Genomic DNA, 15,285 nt, shown 5'->3' on the forward strand with positions numbered 1-15,285 from the left:
GTTACAACTGGTACTGGGTGACTTTGGTGGGTTGCGGTCTCTGGTTTCCACCTGTCCATCAGAGGCTGGGTGTTTCCTATTTAACCTGGCTTTCCTGTCATTCCCTTGCCGGCTATCAATGTATCAGTGTGTCTCTGTTACCTTTGCTACCTGCTCCTAGGCCTTCAAGACAAGCTAAGTCTGGATTTCCCTGTTTCATGTTTGCTTTCATGTTTTTTTGTCCAGCTTGCAGATATGTAATTCTCTGCGGCTGGTTGCTCTAGTGGGCTGAAATTACCACTCATGTACCATGAGTTGGCACATGAGTTCAAGTAATTTCAGGATGGTATTTTGAAGGGTTTTAAGCTGACCGCGCAGTTCACCTTTTGTATCCTCTGCTATCTAGCTTTAGCAGGCCTCATTTTGCTGAATCTGTTTTCATAACTACGTTTGTGCCTTCCTCTCATTTCACCGTCATTATATGTGGGGGGCTGCTATTTCTGTGGGAATATTTCTCTGGAGGCAAGATAGGTCTGTGATTCTTCTGATAGGGGTAGCTAGATCTCCGGCTGGCGCGAGACGTCTAGAGCTCCCCCAGGAACGTTCCCCGGCTGCTGTTAGTTGAGTGTTGAGGTTCAGGATCGCGGTCAGCTCAGGTTCCATCACCCTAGAGCTCGTCCTGTTTTTGCCCGTGTTATGTGTTTAATTCCCTGCCATTGGGACCATGACAGTATAGCCGGCCCACAAAGTGTTAATTGTTTGGGCTAAAGCAGGAGAAAAAGAAGTGTTGAAGGGAATTTTGTTTTTTTTTTTTCCCTCAGAGTTTTGCTGCTTAGCCCTTAATTGCTGTCTAGCTGCTTCTTACCTCCTCTTAACCCTTGAATGGCTCTGACCTTAGCTGTTTAACATGGATGTCCAGAGTTTGGCTTCCAGCCTGAATAATCTTGCTGCAAAAGTTCAAAACATACAGGATTTTGTTGTTCACACTCCTATGTCTGAACCTAGAATTCCTATTCCAGAGTTTTTTTCTGGAGATAGATCTACCTTCCTGAATTTCAGGAACAATTGCAAATTGTTTCTTTCTTTGAAATCTCGCTCCTCTGGAGACCCTGTTCAGCAGGTCAAGATTGTAATATCTTTCCTGCGGGGCGACCCTCAGAATTGGGCATTTGCATTGGCACCAGGGGATCCTGCATTGCTCAGTGTGGATGCGTTTTTTCTGGCACTGGGATTGCTCTATGAGGAACCTAACCTGGAGATTCAGGCTGAAAAGGCTTTATTAGCTCTCTCTCAGGGGCATGATGAAGCGGAAGTATATTGTCAAAAATTTCGGAAATGGTCGGTGCTTACTCAGTGGAATGAGTGCGCCCTGGCTGCAAACTTCAGAGATGGTCTTTCTGAGGCCATTAAGGATATTATGGTGGGGTTCCCTGCGCCTACAGGTCTGAATGAGTCTATGGCTATGGCCATTCAGATTGATCGGCGTTTACGGGAGCGCAAACCTGTGCACCAGTTGGCGGTGTCTTCTGAACAGGCACCTGAGACTATGCAATGTGATAGAATTCAGTCCAGAAGTGAACGGCAAAATTATAGGCGGAAAAATGGATTGTGTTTTTATTGTGGTGATTCAGCTCATGTTATATCAGCATGCTCTAAACGCACAAAAAAGGTTGATAAATCTTTTGCCATTAGTACTCTGCAGTCTAAGTTCATTTTGTCTGTAACTCTGATTTGTTCACTGTCATCCATTTCCGTCGATGCTTATGTGGATTCGGGCGCTGCCCTGAGTCTTATGGATTGGTCATTTGCCAAACGCTGCGGTTTTAGTCTGGAGCCTCTGGAAGTTCCTATTCCTTTGAAGGGAATTGACTCTACACCATTGGCTATGAATAAACCGCAGTACTGGACACAAGTGACCATGCGCATGACTCCCGTTCATCAGGAGGTGATTCGCTTCCTTGTACTGTATAATTTACATGATGTACTAGTGCTTGGTCTGCCATGGTTACAAACTCATAATCCAGTCCTGGATTGGAAAACAATGTCTGTGTTAAGCTGGGGATGTCAGGGGGTTCATGATGATGCACCTCTGATTTCAATCGCTTCATCTACTCCTTCTGAGGTCCCTGCGTTTTTGTCTGACTATCGGGATGTTTTTGAGGAGCCTAAGCTCAATTCGCTCCCTCCTCATAGGGATTGTGACTGTGCTATAGAATTAATTCCTGGCAGTAAGTTCCCTAAGGGTCGTTTATTTAATCTGTCAGTGCCAGAGCATACTGCTATGCGGAATTATATTAAGGAGTCCTTGGAAAAGGGACATATTCGTCCATCTTCGTCCTCTCTGGGAGCAGGTTTTTTTTTCGTGGCAAAAAAAGATGGTTCCCTGAGGCCTTGTATAGATTATCTCCTTCTGAATAAGATTACAGTCAAATATCAGTATCCATTGCCATTATTGACTGATTTGTTTGCTCGCATTAAGGGGGCTAGGTGGTTCACTAAGATAGATCTTCGCGGTGCGTATAATCTTGTGCGGATAAAGCAGGGTGATAAGTGGAAAACCGCATTTAATACGCCTGAGGGCCATTTTGAGTATTTGGTAATGCCTTTTGGACTTTCTAATGCTCCTTCAGTCTTTCAGTCCTTTATGCACAATATTTTCCGTGAATATCTGGATAAGTTTATGATTGTGTATTTGGATGATATTTTGGTGTTTTCTGATGACTGGGAGTCTCATGTTCTACAGGTCAGGAAGGTGTTTCAAGTCCTGCGGGCCAATTCTCTTTTTGTGAAGGGCTCAAAATGTCTCTTCGGAGTCCAGAAGATTTCTTTTTTGGGGTACATTTTTTCTCCTTCTACTATTGAGATGGATCCCGTCAAGGTTCAGGCGATTTGTGACTGGACACAACCTACATCTGTTAAGAGTCTTCAGAAGTTCTTGGGTTTTGCTAATTTTTATTGTCGGTTCATTACTAATTTTTCCAGTGTTGTTAAACCTTTGACTGATTTGACTAAAAAGGGTGCTGATGTTGCTAATTGGTCTCCTACGGCTGTGGGGGCCTTTCAGGAACTTAAGCGCCGGTTTTCTTCTGCTCCTGTGTTATGTCAACCAGATGTTTCACTTCCTTTTCAGGTTGAGGTTGATGCTTCCGAGATTGGAGCGGGGGCGGTTTTGTCACAGAGAAGTTCCGATGGCTCGGTGATGAAGCCATGTGCGTTCTTTTCTAGAAAATTCTCGCCCGCCGAGCGCAATTATGATGTGGGTAATCGGGAGCTTTTGGCCATGAAGTGGGCATTTGAGGAGTGGCGTCATTGGCTTGAGGGTGCTAGACATCATGTGGTGGTCTTGACTGATCACAAAAATCTGATTTACCTTGAGTCTGCCAGGCGTCTGAATCCTAGACAGGCTCGTTGGTCGTTGTTTTTTTTCTCGTTTCAATTTTGTGGTTTCATACCTGCCAGGTTCAAAGAATGTGAAGGCAGATGCTCTTTCCAGGAGTTTTGTGCCTGACTCTCCTGGAGACTCTGGGCCTACTGGTATCCTTAGGGATGGGGTAATATTGTCCGCCGTCTCCCCAGACTTGCGACGTGCATTGCAGGAGTTTCAGGCGGATAAACCTGATCGTTGTCCACCAGAAAGACTGTTTGTTCCGGATGATTGGACCAGTAGAGTCATCTCCGAGGTCCATTCTTCTGTGTTGGCTGGTCATCCTGGAATATTTGGTACTAGAGACTTGGCGGCCAGGTCTTTTTGGTGGCCTTCCTTGTCAAGGGATGTGCGCACCTTTGTGCAGTCTTGTGAAGTGTGTGCTCGGGCTAAGCCTTGCTGTTCTCGGGCCAGTGGGTTGTTGTTATCCTTGCCTATCCCGAAGAGGCCTTGGACGCACATTTCCATGGATTTTATTTCAGATCTCCCTGTCTCACAGAAAATGTCCGTTATCTGGGTTGTGTGTGACCGCTTTTCTAAGATGGTTCATTTGGTACCCTTGCCTAAGTTGCCTTCCTCCTCTGAGTTGGTCCCTTTATTTTTTCAGAACGTGGTTCGTTTGCATGGGATTCCGGAGAATATCGTTTCTGACAGGGGATCCCAGTTTGTGTCTAGATTTTGGCGGACGTTTTGTGCTAAGATGGGCATTGATTTTTCTTTCTCGTCTGCATTCCATCCTCAGACGAATGGCCAGACGGAGCGAACTAATCAGACCTTGGAAACTTATTTAAGGTGTTTTGTTTCTGCTGATCAAGATGACTGGGTTGCCTTTTTGCCACTGGCCGAATTTGCCCTTAATAATCGGGCTAGTTCTGCTACTTTGGTTTCTCCTTTCTTTTGTAATTCGGGGTTTCATCTTCGTTTTTCCTCTGGTCAGGTGGAGCCTTCGGATTGTCCTGGAGTGGACGTGGTGGTGGACAGGCTACATCAGATTTGGAATCAGGTGGTGGACAATTTGAAGTTGTCTCAGGAGAAGACTCAGCAGTTTGCTAATCGCCGTCACCGCGTGGGTCCCCGACTTCTTGTTGGGGACTTGGTGTGGTTGTCTTCTCGTTTTGTCCCTATGAAGGTCTCTTCTCCTAAGTTCAAGCCTCGGTTCATCGGTCCTTATAAGATCTTGGAGATTCTTAACCCTGTATCTTTTCGTTTGGATCTCCCAGCATCGTTTGCTATTCATAATGTGTTCCATCGGTCGTTATTGCGGAGGTATGAGGTGCCCGTTGTTCCTTCGGTTGAGCCTCCTGCTCCGGTGCTGGTGGAGGGAGAATTGGAGTATGTTGTTGAGAAGATCTTGGATTCTCGTGTTTCCAGACGTAGACTCCAGTATTTGGTTAAGTGGAAGGGTTATGGTCAGGAGGATAATTCCTGGGTGGTCGCCTCTGATGTTCATGCGACTGATTTGGTCCGCGCCTTCCATAGAGCTCATCCTGATCGCCCTGGGGGTTCTCGTGAGGGTTCGGTGACCCCTCCTCAAGGGGGGGGTACTGTTGTGGATTCTGTTTTTGGGCTCCCTCTGGTGGTTACAACTGGTACTGGGTGACTTTGGTGGGTTGCGGTCTCTGGTTTCCACCTGTCCATCAGAGGCTGGGTGTTTCCTATTTAACCTGGCTTTCCTGTCATTCCCTTGCCGGCTATCAATGTATCAGTGTGTCTCTGTTACCTTTGCTACCTGCTCCTAGGCCTTCAAGACAAGCTAAGTCTGGATTTCCCTGTTTCATGTTTGCTTTCATGTTTTTTTGTCCAGCTTGCAGATATGTAATTCTCTGCGGCTGGTTGCTCTAGTGGGCTGAAATTACCACTCATGTACCATGAGTTGGCACATGAGTTCAAGTAATTTCAGGATGGTATTTTGAAGGGTTTTAAGCTGACCGCGCAGTTCACCTTTTGTATCCTCTGCTATCTAGCTTTAGCGGGCCTCATTTTGCTGAATCTGTTTTCATAACTACGTTTGTGCCTTCCTCTCATTTCACCGTCATTATATGTGGGGGGCTGCTATTTCTGTGGGAATATTTCTCTGGAGGCAAGATAGGTCTGTGATTCTTCTGATAGGGGTAGCTAGATCTCCGGCTGGCGCGAGACGTCTAGAGCCCCCCCAGGAACGTTCCCCGGCTGCTGTTGGTTGAGTGTTGAGGTTCAGGATCGCGGTCAGCTCAGGTTCCATCACCCTAGAGCTCGTCCTGTTTTTGCCCGTGTTATGTGTTTAATTCCCTGCCATTGGGACCATGACAGGGGTAACAGTGGCCCTTTAAGTGCTTTTTTTAAAAAAATTGGTGGTTGGGGCCTAATACCTCTGTTTGCCGCTCCCTGGTGTTGTCCTCAACTGAATAAATCTGAGCTTCAACCTTCTGGCTCTCATTAAGTGCTTTTTTTAAAAAAATTGGTGGTTGGGGCCTAATATTTCTGTTTGCCGCTCCCTGGTGTTGTCCTCAACTGAATAAATCTGAGCTTCAACCTTCTGGCTCTCATTAAGTGCTTTTTAAAAAAAAAATTGGTGGTTGGGGCCTAATACCTCTGTTTGCCAATCCCTGGTGTTGTCCTCAACTGAATAAATCTGAGCTTCAACCTTCTGGCTCTCATTAAGTGCTTTTTAAAAAAAAAAATTGGTGGTTGGGGCCTAATACCTCTGTTTGCCGCTCCCTGGTGTTGTCTTCAACTGAATAAATCTGAGCTTCAACCTTCTGGCTCTCATTAAGTGCTTTTTTAAAAAAAATTGGTGGTTGGGGCCTAATAACTATGTTTGCCGCTCCCTGGTGTTGTCCTCCTCCTGAGTGTTCTCCTCCTTCCTTGGTGTTCTCCTCCAGGTTGCCTTGTCTGAGCTTCAACCTTCTGGCTCTCATTAAGTGCTTTTTTTAAAAAAAATTGGTGGTTACGGCCTACTAACGGTGTCTGCCGCTCCCTGGTGTTGTCCTCCACTGTATAAAGCTGAGCTTCAGTCTTTAGGCTTTCGGCCTATAGTATCAGATATTAAACTGCATTTGGCCTTCAACTTTGGTTACGGCCTACTAACGGTGTCTGCCGCTCCCTGGTGTTGTCCTCAACTGTATAAAGCTGAGCTTCAACCTTCTGGCTCTCATTAAGTGCTTTTTTAACAAAAAATTGGTGGTTACGGCCTACTAACGGTGTCTGCCGCTCCATGGTGTTGTCCTCCACTGTATAAAGCTGAGCTTCAGTCTTTAGGCTTTCGGCCTATAGTATCAGATATTAAACTGCATTTGGCCTTCAACTTTGGTTACGGCCTACTAACGGTGTCTGCCACTCCCTGGTGTTGTCCTCAACTGTATAAAGCTGAGCTTCAACCTTCTGGCTCTCATTAAGTGCTTTTTTAACAAAAAATTGGTGGTTACGGCCTACTAACGGTGTCTGCCGCTCCATGGTGTTGTCCTCCACTGTATAAAGCTGAGCTTCAGTCTTTAGGCTTTTGGCCTATAGTAGCAGATATTAAACTGCATTTGGCCTACTAGTGTGGTTGGGCCCTTAAAACAGTGTCTGCTGCTCCTGGGTTTGCTACTCCACTGAACAAAGCAATGCCGCCTGTTTAGTCCTGTTACCAATTTTGAACTGCATTTAGCCTACTTTATTCTTTGGCCCTATATCTGTGTTTAGTACTCCTCATCCTGCCCATTGCCCAGCCACTGCTAGATGAGTCTGCTGGTACATTGACCTAGACCACTACATTCCCCTTGCACTCTACACAGCCAGAATCTGACCCTGCTGAAAGTAAGGTTCCCCTTCCCGCATGTTATACCACCTTACACAGGGACAAAGAGGAAGGTGCAGATGAAAGTGCAGGTTCCTTCATCAGGTGGGGGGCATACTCGTTGGCGACGTCACTGGCACAGGGCCCCTCAGAGTACGCAAAAGTGTCGCTGCTGGTGGGAGGCGCCCCCGCCGTGCAAACACACCGCTGTACTTTGAGGGGCCCTGTGCCAGTGCCAATGCCAACGAGTGGGCCCCCCCTGCTTGCTTAGGATCACAGCACTTGCAAACTTGACATACTTACCTCTCACTGCTCCACCGCCGTGACGTAGTCCATGTTTCCTGGGCCCACTAAAACCTTGAACCAGCCCTACCCCCCCACAACTTTTGCCAAATGACCCCCAATTTCCAATGCCCAACTATTATTATAAAGTTAATTAAGATTGACAAGCTTCAGAAACAAGAATGGATGTTTTTGGCATTAAAATGGGCACTGTAGGTGTTTTCCTGGCCTCCACTCACTGCCGACTATGCTTCCCCATTGACATGCATTGGGTTTCGTGTTTCGGTCGATCCCCGACTTTTAGCGATAATCGGCCGACTGCGCTCGACTCGACTTTGGACAAAGTCGGGTTTCGCAAAACCCGACTCGATCTTAAAAAAATGAAAGTCCCTCAACCCTACTCCTAACTGGTCCTCCTCCGGGACGCCAGTAGAACCCCCCTGACGCAGAGTACAAAACTGAGGATGGAGCCCGTAAACACAAAAGAACGGGGACTCTCCAGATGATTCCTGACGGTGATTATTTATAGCAAACTCAGCCAAAGGAAGGAACGTCGACCACTCCTCCTGATTGTCAGAAACAAAACAGCGTAAGTACTGCTCCAAATTCTGGTTCATACGCTCGGTCTGACCATTCGACTGAGGATGAAACGCAGAAGAATGCGACAACTTGATCCCCAGCTGTGAGCAAAAAGCTTTCCAAAATTTTGCCAGAAACTGAGTACCCCTATCAGACACGATGTCAGACGGGACCCCGTGAAGTCTGACCACCTCCTGCACAAATACCTGAGCCAGAGTCTTAGCGTTAGGCAACGAAGGCAAGGACACAAAGTGCGACATCTTTGAGAACCGATCAACAACCACCAGAATGACCGTGTTCCCAGCAGAGGAGGGCAAATCTGTGATAAAATCCATGGAAATCTCCGTCCATGGCCTACTGGGTACCCCGAGAGGATGTAGCGTGCCAGCAGGACGGGAGCGGGACGTCTTAGCCCTAGCGCACGTGGTACATGCTGATACGTACGAGACCACGTCCTGTCGGATTTTGGGCCACCAAAACCGACGTGACACCAACTCCAAGGTACCCCTAACCCCTGGATGGCCAGCCAGGACAGCATCATGATGCTCACCCAACACCTTTAGGCGAAGATGGAGCGGTACAAACGATTTATTAATGGGAAGCTCTGGTGGTACCTCCTCCTGAGCCTCGGCAATCTCAGCCTCAACTTCGGTCGCGAGAGCCGAGACCACTACACCCTTTTGGAGGATGGGTACCGGATCTTCCCGAGGTTCTCCCCCCGGAAAACACCTGGACAAAGCATCCGCCTTAGTGTTCTTAGACCCAGGTCGGTACTTAACAAAAAAGTTGAACCGCGTGAAAAACAATGCCCAGCGAGCCTGCCTGGGGGACAGACGCTTGGCTGACTCCAAATACAGCAGATTTTTATGGTCGGTGATAACTGTAACCTGATGGACCAACCCCTCCAAAAAGTGTCGCCATTCCTCAAAAGCCAACTTGATAGCCAACAACTCCCTGTTGCCGATATCGTAATTACGTTCGGCGGGCGACAGCTTCTTGGAAAAGTAGGCGCATGGACGCAACTCGCCCAAGGATGAGCCTTGTGACAGCACCGCCCCCACTCCAACCTCAGACGCATCGACTTCCACGGTAAATGGTTTTGATATGTCCGGTTGCACCAGAATGGGGGCCGAAGCAAAACTGTTCTTCAGAAATTCAAATGCGCACACAGCAGCCTGAGGCCAGGCGGAGAAATTGGTACCCTTTTTCATCATATCAGTAAGCGGTTTAGCAATGGTAGAAAAATCTTTGATAAACTTTCTATAATAGTTGGAAAACCCAAGGAACCGCTGGAGTGCTTTTAGGTTATCAGGCCGTTCCCAATGCAGCACCGCTTGCACCTTAGCGGCGTCCATTTTAAACCCTGAAGCTGACACAATATAACTCAAGAAAGGCAACTCCTGAACCAAAAATACACATTTCTCAAGTTTAGCATAGAGCTTATTTTCCCTGAGTAGCTGTAACACCTGCCTCACATGCTCTAAATGAGTATCACGGTCGCATGAATAAATGAGAATGTCATCTAGGTACACAATAACGAATTTCCCCAGAACATGCGAGAATACATCATTTATGAAATGTTGAAAAACTGCAGGCGCGTTTGTCAACCCAAATGGCATCACCAAATTTTCAAAATGACCCTCAGGAGTATTAAAAGCCGGCTTCCACTCATCACCTTGATGGACTCTTATAAGGTTGTACGCCCCCCTGAGGTCAAGCTTGGAAAACCACTTAGCACCAGCCACCTGGTTGAACAAATCAGGTATCAGTGGCATAGGGTATGGATCACGAACCGTAATCTGGTTTAACTCCCTGAAATCCAGACACGGGCGTAGTCCGCCATCTTTTTTTTTAATGAAGAAGAACCCCGCTGCCACCGGCGAGGACGAAGGCCTGATGTGCCCTTTGCTCAGACTCTCAGCAATGTAGTCTTTTAACGCTTGCCTCTCAGGACCAGAGATGTTGAACATCCTAGCTTTCGGCAATTTGGCCCCTGGTTTAAACCTAATAGTACAGTCATAGGGGCGATGTGGTGGCAATTCTGAGCAACCCTTCTCTGAGAACACATCCGCAAAATCCAGCAGTGACTCAGGAATGCTTGGAGTCACAGCGGACACACATGTGGCCAGGCAATTCTCCTGGCAAAATCCGCTCCACTGAATTATGTCCTGAGTTTTCCAGTCAATAACCGGGTTGTGCATAGATAACCATGGAAAACCCAGAACCATTTGTACAGGAAGATTACTGAGCACCCTACATGTAACCTGCTCAGAATGTAGGACCCCAATGTGGAGTTTCACCTCAGGCACAAACTCAGTAATCTCCCCCTGTGGGAGAGGGGTAGCATTGATGGTGACCACCCGGATAGGATGAGGCAATTTTTCGACCGTGAACCCGGCCGTGCGCGCAAACTCCTCATCAATGAGATTAGTGGCCGAACCACTATCCACAAAAACAGTGATTGGCAGCTCTCTGCCAGCGACCATAACTCTGGCAGGGAGCATACATTGAGAGACCACCATGGAGGATATGCATAAGCTCAGATTGGCCTCCTCCACACCCTCTGAGCTTAGAAGTTTTCCGCCGTTGCGCTTTTCTTAGAAAACAGAGGACAAGCATTTACATAATGCCCCTTTTTACCACAGCAAAACCAGGCTCCCTGCTTCCTGAGCGAGGAGGCTTGCTGACGTGACACCCCTGCGATTTGCATAGGCTCCGTGGGCTCACCTGCCGCAACCTCACGTGCACCTACGACCTCCCCCATAGGCGGCGTCTCTAGCGCCCCCTGACGCAAACGGCGATCAATGCGGACAACAAGACTCATGGCAGACTCTAGAGAAGCAGGAGTCTCATACATCAGGAGGGCTTGTTTAACCCTTCTCAAAACCCCATATACAAACTGATTCCGCAGCGCTGGGTCATTCCATTGTGTGTCCACCGCCCAGCGGCAAAATTCAGAACAGTAATCCTCCGCCATTCGCTCCCCCTGGTGGAGATCGCGTATTTTAGATTCTGCTAGAGCTAATCTGTCAGGATCATCAAATATGAGTCCAAGAGCAGAAAAAAACTCTCCACTGAGATAAATGCAGCTGAATCAGAAGGTAATGAAAACGCCCATGCTTGGAGATCTCCGTTCAGTAATGACAAAACCAAGCCCACACGCTGAGCCTCATTACCTGAAGAAAGCGGGCGCATACGAAAATATAATTTGCAAGCTTCACGGAAAACAACAAATTTACTGCGTTCCGCAGCAAACCTCTCAGGTAAAGGGATTTTTGGCTCTGCAACTCTACCTGCAGTTTCCACTTGCACATAAGATACTACTAGACCCTGTTGCTGAACCGCCCCCTTCAACTCAGTGACCTGTAAGGACAGCGCCTCCAACTGGCGGGTTATGGAAGTCATGGGATCCATGACATAAAAAACCTTTCCTCTTTTTTTTTTTTTTTCTTTTTGGGCCGATTATAATGTCACGGGAGTACTGGGTAGACTAAGGCTGGTTACCCGGGCCACTGCGATAACCCTCAGGCTAGGGAAACCCTGTCTGACCCTTTCCCAGAAGTTACACTAAAGGTGTGCATGTCTGGACCGCCAGGCCTAACCCTGTCTCCTGTTTCAGCCCTAAGCTGAAACCACCACCCGCCACCCAGTGAAGAGACCACACACCAATCCCCACAGAAAGCACAGACAGGGAAAACTGAAAAACGCACCACGCCGCAGACACACAGGAATACACTATAATGTGCACAGGGCAAAACAAATACAAATATAGGAAGGAGGAATATGACAAAGGATAATACACCACCAGATACGATATTTCTTCTCCTAGACCACCACTCCAGACCGAGATCACCAGGCACAAGACACAAGCTATAATCGGCGACGCCCTAAGTCCAGCACGACTATTTAAAGGCCGTGGGCGTGACCCAGCCTCCAACCAAATTACCAGCTAGATTAACCCCGAGCAAGCTGGATAAAGTCTAGCCGACGCCACTGAGCATGTAGTGGACGTATGTGGAGTTACCGCTGTCTGTCGGACGCCCTAGTGTGAACAGCGTCCGACATGACACAAACATGGACTCCAATGTCCAGTCTTCGGCGCTTAGTCCTGGGGAGAGCTCAGTCGCAGCTCTTATCCCACAGATTCTCCTCAATTCTTGCCTCTTCCTCCTTCACTGTCTGCTCTCTCACACTGAACTGACTAACCCTGCCTCCAGGCCAGAATTTATAGGGAAGTTCCCCTAAAACAGGTGTTAGAGCTCCTCCTACTGGTCTGGAGTCAGGAAAGGTGTTGTATGCTGATTGTATTACCTGCTAAGGGGATCCCTCTTACTTTCAGGCATGGCATCACTCCCCTGAGGAAGGCAATGCCATTGTGGCAACTGGACAACTGGGGTGCCACATCATATCAAAGAAATTTTACCACTATCATGAAGTACAATATGCCACAAAAAAACAATCTTGGAATCACCGTTGAAGCATTCCAGAGTTATGACCTCATAAACTGAAAGTGGTCAGAATTGTAAAAATGGCCTGGTCAGGAAGGTGAAAAGAGGCTTTGGGGTGAAGGAGTTAATATAATTATCAATAATATAATAATTATAATTAATATTTTGATATTAATATTGAGCAGAATTAATTTCTGCGTTTTGGTTCGGCCCTCCACAACAGTCACATTCTCTCATTTGGCCCCTCGGGAAAATCAATTGCCCACCCCTGCTCTAGAATATAGTAATGCCATGTGCAAGTGTCCTTTAAAACAGTGCCCACATTTTGTCTTCTAGAAAGTAATATTGCCCTGTGTGTGCCCCTTTGACAGTCACAATAACCTGAGTACCCCTGTAACAATAAGTGCCCACTTAACATTTAATAATTTTCCAAGTCTCCCCCCCTGCACAGCTCCCCTCTTCACAGAATGATGCTCTCTTATACATAGTATAATGTCCCTCACAGTATACTGACCTCTTAGTAGCCACCAAACTGATGGCTTCACCGCTCTATGATGGCCCCCACACTATTCAAAGACCCACATTGTCTCCCACACTGTATGATGGCCCCCTCACTATAATCCCCGCACTGAATGATGGCCCCCTTAACAGCCTCCATATAGTATAATGAACCAGATAGTCCTCAATATAGTATAAAGCACTCCTCATAGGCCTCCATATAGTATAACGCATTGCCCATATGCCTATATATAGTATAAAGCACCCCCATAGGCCTCTTTAGTATAATTCACTCCTCATAGGCCTCTATATGGTATAATACACTCCCCATTGGCAGCCTCTATATAGTATAATGCACTCCCCATAGGCTTCTATACAGTATAATACTCTCCACAAAGGCAGCCTCTTGTCTGCCTGTAGCCTCCAGTACCTCTGCTACCTGATTCTCAGTCTCCTGTCTGCCTGCGGCCTCCAGTACCTATGTCTATGTCCGCCTGCGGCCACCATTACCTATGCTACCTGCTTCCTAGTTTCCTGTCTGTCTGCAGCCTCCAGTGCCCCTGCTATCTGCTTCCCTGTCTCCTGTCTGCCTGCAGCCTTCAGTACTTCCGCTATCTGCTTCCCTGTCTCCTGTCTGCCTGAAGCCTCCAGTACATCTGCTACCTGCTTTTCAATCTCCTGTCTGCCTGCATCCTCCAATATTTCTGCTATCCGCTTCCCAGTCTCCTGTCTGCCTGCGGACTCCAGTGTTTCTACTACCCATCTCCTGCGTGCCTCACCTGCAAACTGAACAACACCCGTGACCCATGTGCCCACCCACATATGACTGTAGAGCCCTTTAATAAGCAAAACCACTCATATCCTCTTGATACAGAGGCTGATAACATCTGATACAGAGGCTGATTACATCTGATACAGAGGCTGATTACATCTACCTTATGGGATAGATCCCTGTTGAATCTCTCTCTGTTCAATATGAAGGGTATCAGCCTTGAAAGCACCTGATGAAAGAGAACAAGTGCAAATGTATTTCCATACAGCTGCCTACAGACACAGTTAAAGATCACCGCGGCTCTGTGTAAAGTGGACCAGCACTGTTCTCTTCAATGGTGATTTTTTTTTTGTTATTGGTGGGTGCAAAATACTCAGTCAACATTATTAGTGCAGCTTAGTGTGGATGATTGCAGGTTATTATCATGCATTATCTCACCCACATGTCTCTAAAAGGGTCTCCAGTCTTCTCTGATTTTTTTCCCATCCTTTTTTTTTTAATTCTGAGACCCAAGCACTTAATTACCTCACTTATTACAACATGCCAGCTTGTTGGGAGACAGACAGAGAGAGAGAGAAAGCATGCACAGGACGATGGGCTGGCAAATCCTTCACAACTAGGGCGTGAGTAATATCCTATCTTGCTAATGCCTGCAAGAAAAGAAATATTCCCAGGCACACGCACATACTGACAGGGGGAGAGGGCCTTGCCAGTAATCCTTCAGTGTGTCATGTAAGGGAAGAAATTGGCTACTTTACAGCTAAAGGGGTTGTAGTGTCACAGAGACCAATTTTAGAGCTATATAAAGAATACCCTCAAACATTTTGAAAATAAAAGATAGGTATATCCCCTCATGAGACACAAGTCCGCCGAGTTCCCAAAAAGTGAACATTCCCCAATGCGAAACACTCTATCAACAGTTCCACGATGTCAACTTCTATACCCACAATTGCCAGTCACTGTACCCCAAAATGTTTTCCAAAAGACACATTTCCTTAATGACATCAATTAACAGAGTAATAATGTGATGAGCTAAGCCTAGGAGCTCATTCACACACCATGTTTTTTAAACGTACTGGAAAAACGGACCAAGTTTCATCAGGATTTGGTTAGAGTTTCATCAGTTTCTCCACCTTCTTCTATCTATCAGTCAGATTTTTTTCACGAACCCATAGACTTGGATCTGACAGTCAGATGAATGTGACCAATGTCTCGGTGATAACTTGTATTATTGATGATGATGGTACAATCTGTTCTCCAACCTTGGTCTTTCCATCCATTGGGAGGCTACAACTCTCAGCATGCCGCAAACTAGCAGTGGTAATTTCACAACGAACAAAGCAGCCACAGGTGGGAAAACGCAGTTTTCAGAAATAACATCAATCTGTAATTGGAGGTGGCCTGACTGCACTCATCGAGGAGCTGGTATTGGGTCTCACCCCTGAGTGCCACGTCTTCTTTGTTCTTGGTGAGAGTCCAGCACACGAACGCTACAGATCATGTAGTGACACAATTTCCTTGGTATCTGTCATCAAAGCTGCAAGTT

This window comes from Ranitomeya variabilis, chromosome 4 (assembly GCF_051348905.1).
Source record: "Ranitomeya variabilis isolate aRanVar5 chromosome 4, aRanVar5.hap1, whole genome shotgun sequence".
In the NCBI taxonomy this organism is placed as follows: Eukaryota; Metazoa; Chordata; class Amphibia; order Anura; family Dendrobatidae; genus Ranitomeya; species Ranitomeya variabilis.